The sequence below is a fragment of the Felis catus genome, chromosome B4 (genome assembly GCF_018350175.1).
Source record: "Felis catus isolate Fca126 chromosome B4, F.catus_Fca126_mat1.0, whole genome shotgun sequence".
NCBI classification, from domain to species: Eukaryota; Metazoa; Chordata; class Mammalia; order Carnivora; family Felidae; genus Felis; species Felis catus.
Window position 1 is genome coordinate 81727428 of NC_058374.1, and position 10712 is coordinate 81738139.

The 10712-nt window shown below is 34.6% G+C and overlaps 1 pseudogene; it reads left to right on the plus strand.

The window, feature by feature from the left end:
• Window positions 1–3191: 3191 nt before the first annotated feature.
• On the plus strand, window positions 3192–4188 carry LOC111556291 (annotated as a pseudogene).
• The last annotated feature ends 6524 nt before the right edge of the window (window positions 4189–10712 follow it).

A 10712-nucleotide genomic window follows, 5' to 3' on the forward strand; every position in this document is an offset into this window, starting at 1 on the left:
CAGGCCTGGGCAATATATGACATCTTCTTCATAAAACCATTCCTCTCAGGAGAAGGAAACATAAAAAGGCTTTTCTAACTCATAGAAGAAGACATGTGCCTAAAGAAAATGCCAAGACTGACGAATTCCTCCAAAAAGAAAGAACAACAAAAGGTCATGGCCACGGATGAAATTGAAACAGATATAAGTAATATATCACATCCAGAATTTACAACAACAAGGATAAGGGTACTCGCTGTCCTTCAGAAAAGCATAGAAGACACCAGGGAATCCCTTACCACAGAGATAAAAAAAAGCTAAAGACTAATTAGGCCAAAATGAAAAATGCAATAACTGAGATTCAAAACCAGCTGAATGTGATGGAGAAGTAGAGAAATGAATAAGTGATATAGAAGATAGAATTATGGAAAATAATGAGCTTCACAAAAGGGGGAAACAAAAATTTGGATAACTAAAGTAGACTTAGGGAGCTCAGTGATACCATCAAGGGTAATAACATTCATATTATAGCAGTCCCAGAAGAATAAGAGAGGGAAAAGGGGGCAGAACATTTACTAGAGGAAATTATAGCTGAAACCTTCCCTCATCTGGGGAGGGTAACAAATATCCAAATCCAGGAGGCATGGAGAATTCCCATCAAAATCAACAAAATCAGGCCAACACCAAGACATACTGTAAATTTGCAAAATATAGAGATAAAGAAAAAGTCTTAAAAACAGTAAGACAGAAGTCCCTATCTTATAAGGGAAGACCCATAAGGTTAGCAGTAGACCTCTCCACAGAAACATGGCAGGCTGGAAGGGAGTGGCATGATATATTCAAAGTGCTGAATGGGAAAAAAAAAATCTACAGCCAAGAATACTCTATCCAGCAAGACCATTATTCAGAATAGAAGGAGAGATAGTTTCCCAGACAAAAATAAATAAATAAATAAATAACACTAAAGGAGTTCATGACCACTACACCAGTTCTGCAAGAAATACTAAAGGGGACACTGAGAGGAAAAGAAAGACCAAAAGCAACAAGGACTATAAAGGAACAAAGAAAACCTCCAGAAACAATGACAAAACAAATAACAAAATGGCACTAAATTCGTATCTATCAATAATCCCTCTGAATGTGGGAGCCCTGGGTGGCTCAGTTGGTTAAGTGTCTGCCTTCCTACGAGGTCTTGATCTCAACAGTTTCTGAGTTCGAGCCCCACATTGGGCTCTCTGCTGTGCACAGTCCGCTTCGGCTTCAGATCCTCTACCCACCTCTCTACCTCTCCCCTGCTCTCTTTCTCTCTCTCAAAAAAAAAAAAAAAAAGATCACTCTGAATGCAAATGGACTAACTGCTCCAATCAAAAGACTTAGGGTCAGAGTAGATTAAAAAACAAGACCCATCTATATGCTGCCTACAAGAGATTCATTTTAGATCTAAGGACACCTGCAGATTGAAAGGGAGGGGACAGAGAAACATTTATCATGCAAACAGATATAAAAAGGAAACCAGGGTAGTCATATGTATATCACATAAACTAGATTATAAACCAAAGACTAACAAGAGATGACGCAGGGCACTATAATAAAGGGGTCTATCTAACAAGAAGATCTAATGATTTTAAATATTTATGCTCCCAAATTGGAACACCCGAATATATAAACCAATTCATAACAAACATAAAGGAACTAATTGATAATAATACAATAATAGTAGAGGACTTTAATACCCCAATTACATCAATGGGCAGATCATCTAGATAGAAAATCAACAGGGAAAGAATGGCTTTGAACGACACACCAGACCAGATGGACTGAACACATATATTCAGAACATTTCATTCTAAAGCAGCAGAATATACATTCTCTTCAAGTGCACATGGGACATTGTCCAGAATAGATCACATACTGGGTCGCAAATCAGGTCTCAATTAGTACAAAAAGATATATATATATATATAATATATATATATATTATATAGTTATTATATATATATATTATATATATAATACCATGCATATTTTCAGACCACAATGCTGTGAAACTTGAAGTCAACCACAAGAAAGAAATTGGAAAGACCACAAATACATGGAGGTTAAAGAACATTCTACTAAAGAATAAAGGGGTCGGGGTGCCTGGCTGGCTCAGTCACTTGAATATCTGACTCTTTTGAGAGACAGAGACAGAGTGTGAGCAGGGGAGGGGCAGAGAGAGAGAGAAAGACACAGAATCTGAAGAGGCTCCAGGCTGAGCTTTCAGCACAGAGCCCGACACAGTGTTCAAACTCATAAGCCATGAGATCATGACCTGAGCTGAAGTCGGATGCTTAACCGGCTGAGCCACCCAGGAGCCCTATATCTGACTCTTAATATTGGCTCAGGTCATGATTTCATAGTTCATTAGATCAAGCCTCCATGCTGACAGAGCAGAGCTTCATTGGGATTCTCTCTCCCTCTTTCTCTGCTTCTCTGTCTCCCTCAAAATTAATAAATAATCTTTAAAAGAATGAATGGGCCAGCCAAGAAATTAGAGAAGAAATGTTAAAAATAAATGGAAACAAATGAAAATGAAAACATGACAGGCCAAAACCTTTGAGATGCAGCAAAAGTGGTCCTAAGAGGGAAGTATATGGCAATACAGGTCTTCCTCAAGAAGGAGAAAAATCTCAAACAAGCAACCTAACCTTACACCTATGAGAGATAGAAAATAAACAACCAATGAAGCCTGAAGCCAGCAGCTGAAAGGAAATAATAAATATTAAACCAGAAAAAAAGATATAGAAAAAAAATAGAACAAATCAATGAAACCAAGAGCTGCTTCTTTGAAAAATTAATAAAACTGATAAACCTTTAGCCAGATTCATCCAAAAAAAGGACTGTAAAGAAAGTCACAAATGAAAGAGCAGAAATCACTACCAACAGAAATAGAAACAATTTTAAGAGAATATTATGAAAACTACATGCCAACAAAATGAACAACTTGAAAAAAATGGATAAATTCCTAAAAACGTATAAATTACCAAAAGTTCAACAAAAAGAAATAGAAAAGTTGACCAGACTGATAACCAGCAAAGAAATTGAATCAGTATTCCATTATCTCTCAACTAACTAAAGTCCAGAGCCAAATGGCTTCACAGATGAATTCTACAAAACATTTAAAGATGAGTAAATACCTATTTTTCTAAAATTATTCCAAAAACTAGAAATGGAAACAAAACTTCCAAATTTACTCTGTGAGGATTTTTCAGCCATATATTTGGCTTAAAGAAAATAAAAATCTGTATGAGAAACCATACAATGATTACAGAGTTTGTTCTCTTGGGCATCTCAGATGACCCAAAGCTTCAGGTTAACTTTATTTATGGCTTATGTATTAAATGTCACCAGAAACCTAACCACCATTAACAGAATGTCACCTTGACAAAATGTCATCTCAAGATTACTATGTATTACTTCCTGAGGAATTTCTGCTTTTTAGAAATTACATTCACCAGTGTGTCTATCCCCAGATTTGCGGGTACGATCATTACTAAAGTCAAGACATTGCCTATAACAATTATTTAGTTCAGCTATTTTACTTCACCTTCATGGATATGTCAGAGATTTTTCTTCTCAGGGCCACGTCTTTTGATCACTACATTGCCATCTGCAGTCCTCTTCATTTCACCACCATGAACAAGAAAATCTGCAAAAATTGGGTCTTTGGGTCATGGCTGGGAGAATTCCTTACCATTTTCCCACCACTCATGCTCATCCTCCAGCTAGATTTCTGTGCTGCCAATGTAATCGATCATTTCTCCTGTGACTATTTCCCCATTTTACAACTCTCGTGCTCAGATACATGGCTTTTAGAGATGATTGGCTTTTACTTTGCTTTTGTTACTCTCCTCTTCACGTTGGCATTCGTGATTCTTTCCTACATGTGCATTCTTAGCACCATTCTGAGAATCCCGTCTGCTACTCAGAGGAAAAAGGCTTTCTCCACATGTTCCTCTCACTTGATTGTCATTTCCATCTCTTATGGGAGTTGTATATCCATGTATGTCAAGCCTTCAGCAAAAGAAAGAGCATCACTGATCAAAGGGGTAGCTATTCTCAAATCTCAATTGCCCCTATGTTGAACCTTTTTATACCCTGAGGAACCAGCAAGTAAAACAAACTTTCAAAAATTTGCTTCATAAAACAGTGTTCTCTAGAAACAAATGAAAGTATGTATTAACAAGAAAGGATGTTATTGGGAAGATCCACTAAAGGAAAAACAAAATTTTGACTTCTACAATATGCTCCCATATCCATCTCACAGATACTTGCAAAGCTGTGCTCATTTGCTTAAGCTTTCTTGTACACTGAAAGTAACTATGTTGTGTCTTTCAAACTGTCTGTGGGTTCCATTTTCTCATTGATTTACAATTCTAAATAGAAATCCAGTGGCTATAAAATATAAATCATTTTCCTGATTGTTCTGAATAATAACTTTGTACATTATAATGGCTAAAGGAGTAAACACTGATTTCATCAACTTAGTCTTTTTTTGTTAATAATATCAGTTTCTTTTGTAAAGTTAAAAATATATGAAATTATGTGTAACAACCATATTTTTTGCACACTATCTTCAGTATCTGTCCAGTTCTTCTAACTCATTTAGTTGACTTGAGTGTTTATTTTACTACGTATGATTTGAACATCATATGTCTTCTGTTTTCCAGTTATCCTTCAGGCATGCATTATGTATCTTTTTTTAACATATTTTCCTTGTTTATCTGTATTATTTTTAAAAATATTTAACACATGAATATTTAGGCAATTATCACTAAACTTAAGCCACCAGGAAGTTTGATAAAATTTAATAAAATTTCTTCTATAGAGAACATTTATATTGTGCCATATGCTGAACTACGTATGTCCTCAATCATATCATATTTAATCTTCACAGCTAGATAGTAAATTAGACTAATTATCTCTTTTTTTACAAGTGAGTAAATAGATGCTCAGAAAAGTTATATAAGTTGCCTGCGATCTTCTGCTATAACAGCCAATATCATAACTTGATTTGAAAAACAAAACAGACAAAAACTTGTTTGCTCTTATACACAGACACACACACACATATATATACATATGTATATGTATATATATATATGTATATATATATATATATATAGAGAGAGAGAGAGAGAGAGAGAGAGAGACATCCATATTTTGCATAGCTTTTACTAAGGACCTACACAATCTTACTGGTGTTTTTCACTCACATTTTCTCATTTGGACATGATCATATTATTATAGTCTAGCCCATGTCGGTACTAACTCCTAATATTATACTTGGCATATAAATTAGAACATTAATCAAAATAAGAAATTCTTCAACTGCTGTTGCTAGTGTGAAATAGAATGATCAAGAAAAAATCTAAAGTATTAGCAGTATTACGATACCCAGACTTCTTATTAGAAGTTAGACTAAAAATAATGGAGTTAATGAATAGACTTAGTACAATGTAGTAGATTAGCAGTTTAAAAAATGGCATTGAGTAGAGATGCATTCAGTAGAGATCTGCATTAGGAATTGAGATATGTGGTTGCTAATCTCTAAAAAACAATGTCAAGGGAAAAAAATATTGGGGTTATAATTTACAACTGGAAATATCAAAAAGTAGAAAAACAAAATAGTATATTTTGTTTTATTATATCAATTAATTCATCCTCAGTTAAAAACAAGAAGTTACTATCTACGTGTGTTGCCAATTGGATATAGTCCATGTGGTATTGTGTTTAAGAAAACAGACTTTAATTTTAGGAAGTCTAAGATCATATTGGACACTTGCTAGCTGTGTGAATTGGTGGAAGGTATACAATCTGTATCAGCCTCAGTTCTTCATGTGGGAATGTAGAATCAGAGAATAAAAGTTTCATAGCTGTGTTTAAAGGACTAAATGAAATAAATAATAAAAGTCCTTAAGTATCACTGAAATAAATAACGCCTTTGTGAAATCACAACTACCATGAATATCCTTCCCAAAGGATATTTCCAACTAAAAAAATAAAATAAGTAAAGAGGCTATTCATGTATGTTAGTAAGTGTTACATAAAATATAGAGCATGTTAGTTATATTATTTCAATTAATTCTCAAAAACACTGTTGAGGGGTGCCTGGGTGGCTCAATTGGATGAGCGTCCCACTTCAGCTCAGATCATGATCTCACAGGTCCTGAGTTAAAGTGTCATGTCAGGCTCTGTGATGAAGGCTCAGAGCCTGGAGCCTGCTTCAGATTCTGTGTCTCCCTCTCTCTCTGCCCCTCCCCCCTTCACACTCTGTCTCTCTCTCAAAAATAAATAAAAATTAAAAATTAAAACACTTGAAATTTCAACTCCACGTCAAACAAAGAAAACTGAAGCCGAAAACAATCAAGTAACATCCAAAGTCACAAATTCTATTAAGTGGCTCATTTGCCTTTTCAGTCCATGTGTTCCTAATGGCAAAAGCCATACATGTTCTATAATAAACTCACCCTATAATGTCCTAAGCACAAGTTTATAGTAAGTTTAAATGCCATAACTTTATTAACAATTTATTTACTTTTCCTTCCTTGTTCATATTTTAGATAGCTAGTTAATAAACCAAAAGCATGAGCCCTGGGTGTCATATGTAAGACATGCATCACTGGGTTCTACGCCTGAAACCAAGACTACACTGTATGTTAACTAACTTGAAAATAAAAAAAAAAAAAAGAAAGAAAGAAAAGAAAAACAAACAAATAAATAAATAATAAACCAAAAGCATGAGGTTATGTATTGATATTCAGCATAAACTCCTACAGATATGATTATTACTATTTCTGAAAACATTATTAAATGTGATTTGGTGATCTCTCTTTCCCTTGATCTCTTACTATACACAACTGTATGAATTCTAAAAACTGAATCTGCTCATCTTTAATGAAATGAATAAATGTAAAATATTCTGATTTCTCCAGGGAAATGGTCACTTAAAATAATTATGAAGAGACTAAAAGACATTTCTTATAATTCTTCCAACCACTCAGTGAAGTCCACTGTAGAGATTTTAATTCAGGCAGAGAAAATGTTTCACATGAACTCTAATTTGTCAAGAATGAATGAGCAGTACCAGAAGTGAATTTCAGTGTAACTACAAAGCTGAACCAGATGTTGCCCATAATTAACTGAATTAATTTCTTTTCCTTTTCTCTAATATATTAAGTGGAACATGAACAACTACTTTATTAAACAATTTAATAAAGGAAAAAGACACAGGGTTACATGATCAGTAAAGCAAATTGCTTGGGAGAAACTCTCTGAACATGATGTCATTTAATGAGCTTTAATGAAAGAAGAGATAAATGAGTAAATACATAAGATGCAAAAAAAACCACTTTCAATATTAATGCATTACTAAGGGAGACTTCCACCCAACACAACAGAAAGAATTATTTAAAAAATTTTTATTTCATTTAAAACACCTGAGATGAAGTAGAACCACTCAAAAGGTCCTCTCTCAGACTGTCGAAGGGACATTATTTGGACTTTGATTCTCATGTATTTTTTTTTAAACAGAGTCATTTTCTTACCTTGAGCATCAGTGAAATTGCCATTAACCAGTTTATCAGAGGGCCATTGCGAATATTTACTTGATGGTCAAGATTTAGGGAGGGCAGGATATCGAAATGCTTTAAGAACTAAAGCCATGAAGATGCTTTCTAGCCTTATTTGCCAATGTTAAATGTTATTTTTAAATTTCAATTTTAAATATCTCAGTGAATCACAGGAATCCTTAAAAGGCACATCAAACTTAATTGTGATGAAAAGAATGGAAGGAAATGTGTATCTTAACAGAATAAGCCATTACACTTAACTGAATACAATTAAAATGTATACATTTAATGTATATTTTCATAAAAAGTATGTTATTTTTATTGTATTATTTAATGTACATTTAGTTGGTGAGATAACCACATGAAGTTAAATTATTCCAAGAGATTTTATTTTTATTATTTTGTATTTAAACTTTTTTTTAATGCTTATTTATTTTTGAGACAGACAGAGAGAGTGTGCAAGTGGCGGGGAGGGGCAGAGAGAGGGAGACAGAGAATCCGATGCAGGCTCTACTCAGACAGCAGAGAGCCCGATGGGGGAATCAAACTCACCAACCATGAGGTCATGATCTGAGCTGAAGTCGGGCACTTAACCAACTAAGCCACCCAGGCACCCTTCCAAGAGATTTTAAATGCTGTAACTGGACCAGACATACAAGTGGGATTTAATCTAACAACAACAACAACAACAAAAATAGCTTAAAATATCTTAAACTGTTCCTAGGTAGGAATAATATTGTGGATGCTAGGGCTGTTATTCTAATACTGCTGTATGTGCAACATGAGGAAAAGAAGCAAATGAAAATTAACGTGATATTACTATTTTATCTAATGCTATTCATAGCCAGGGCTCTAATCATGAAATAAAGGAAACATAAATGTTTAACAGATAAAAGGCGGGGGGGGGGGGCGAGCCTAAAAGTATTGTAGTCTTAAGTTTGAATGATACATTTAAATTACGCTCATAGACATTTTATTTGAAAATAAAATATATGTGTTTGCTGGCCCTCTCCACTGAAAATACCTAGAAAGGATGATCGAACTCATAGTAATTATCACAGCTAGTGCCCAGATTCTTGACGTTCCTCATCAATCCCAGATTTCCTAATCAATGGAAGGAGGACTCTTTAGAGAAATGACTCAGTCCAGTTCTAATACAAAAAAGTGTAGCATGAGCCTGGGAACACTTGTCATCCAAGATGGGAAGGAAGGAATCAAAGAGGAAAAGTGTACTGCCCAAAAGGGAAGAGTTTTCCCTCAGCAGATGCACTCCAAAGAGATAGTGATCCCAATTTAAATCTCTCTTGAAATGTTTAAGTCAATTTCTAATGTGACCCACAACAAAAGCAAAATTTATAAAGCCATGAATTCATAACAATACTCACAAAAAGATACTAGAAAACCAACCCTAACTACAGAATACATATAAAGTAGGCATTCACCTGGAAAATGACAGATTAAGAACAGAACCGTCTTGCAGTACATAATGAAATAATGATCCAGCCATTGATAAACAAAGCCTGCTAAGAAAAAAAGAAGAAGAAGAAGAAGAAGACGACAATTAGACATGTATGTCCTGCTAAAAGTTTAAATTCCATCTCTAGAGTAGTCTTACAAAAAAACGTTCCCAAACCTAAACCTGGATTGAGCCTCTAAATCTAACTAGCAACTAGAGGCAGTCATGAAGACGAGCTTGCAATCAAGTGAAGCATGACTGCACATTGCCCTCTATAAATAATAATAGATTTTCTTGTTGCCTATTAGTTGGGCTTTTAGGGTAAAAACAAAATACCATTTCATTACTGCAACAAAACTGATCTATAAGATTACCATATTATATACTTGAAAGTTGCAGAGGGGCGCCTGGGTGGCTCAGTCAGTTAAGTGTCCGACTTCGGCTCAGGTCATGATCTCACAGCTTATGAGTTCAAGCCCTGTGTGGGGCTCTGTGCTGACAGCTCAGAGCCTGGAGCCTGCTTCAGATTCTGTCTCTCTCTCTCTGTCCCTCCCCTACTCACGCTCTGTCTCTCTCTGTCTCTCAAAAATAAATAAACATTAAAAAAATTTTTTTAAATAAATAAAAGAGTTGCTGAGAGAGTAAACCTTAAATGTTCTCACCACAAAAAAAAAGGTAAATATATGAGTGATAGATGTGTTAAGTACGCCTATCCTGGTAATCATTTCATACATACAACTGTATAAAGTCAAAACACTGTACCCTTAAACTTACACAGTGTTACATGTCAATTATATCTCAATAAAACTAAAAAAAAAAAAAAAAGTGATTTGGACCAGGGTATCACTCTCTATGACATACAGCCACATCTGCAAAAATTCTCTTTTACTAAGTGCTCCTTTAACTAGGACAAATAAATGAAGTACACATGGTCATAAATTTGAGTTAGGCCTACCTATTTCTTCCATTTTTCTGCCTACTCTGTTTAATTCCCCTCTTCCAGTAAGTAATTCCCAAACAAATATGCATCCCAGCTGTGATTTAGTTCTGCACTAGTGACTGTATTATTTGATTATATAAAATCATTATGTATATTTTACATTAAATGCATGTTTTGTTATTTTATTTAGATATAAAACACATTTAATATTAAGTAGCTATGGGGCACCTGGGTGGCTCAGTTGGTTAATCAGTATAATAGCATTTTTTTTAATGTGAGTATGATATGTGCATCATAATAGTTATTATTTAATTAGAATTATGAAATGGCCTTACTTCTCAATGTCTCAACACTAACAAAGCCTAGGGATAAACAACAACAAAAAGGGTATATGTTGAAAAGTTCGTGTTTCCAGAAGCTTAAAAATAAATTAGATTCTGAGTTTTATTTTTGTAAGAAAGTCGGTTTCACAACTTATTACTCATGAAATATTAGGTAATTGTGATTAATGGAAGTAATTATTTTATAGAAGACAACATTTCAGGTTCTCTGTGGGATATGAAGGTGAACATAACCATTCTCAAGGGAGATTCACCATAGAGAAGAGCTAAAAGGCTACTGAGAAATGCAAGGCTTCCAGAAATCCCTCATGGTCTCCCATATAGCACAGATCTGGCCTGGACTTGGCTTTGTTCCCAGGAGATCAACGAACAACTTTCTTTTGAGG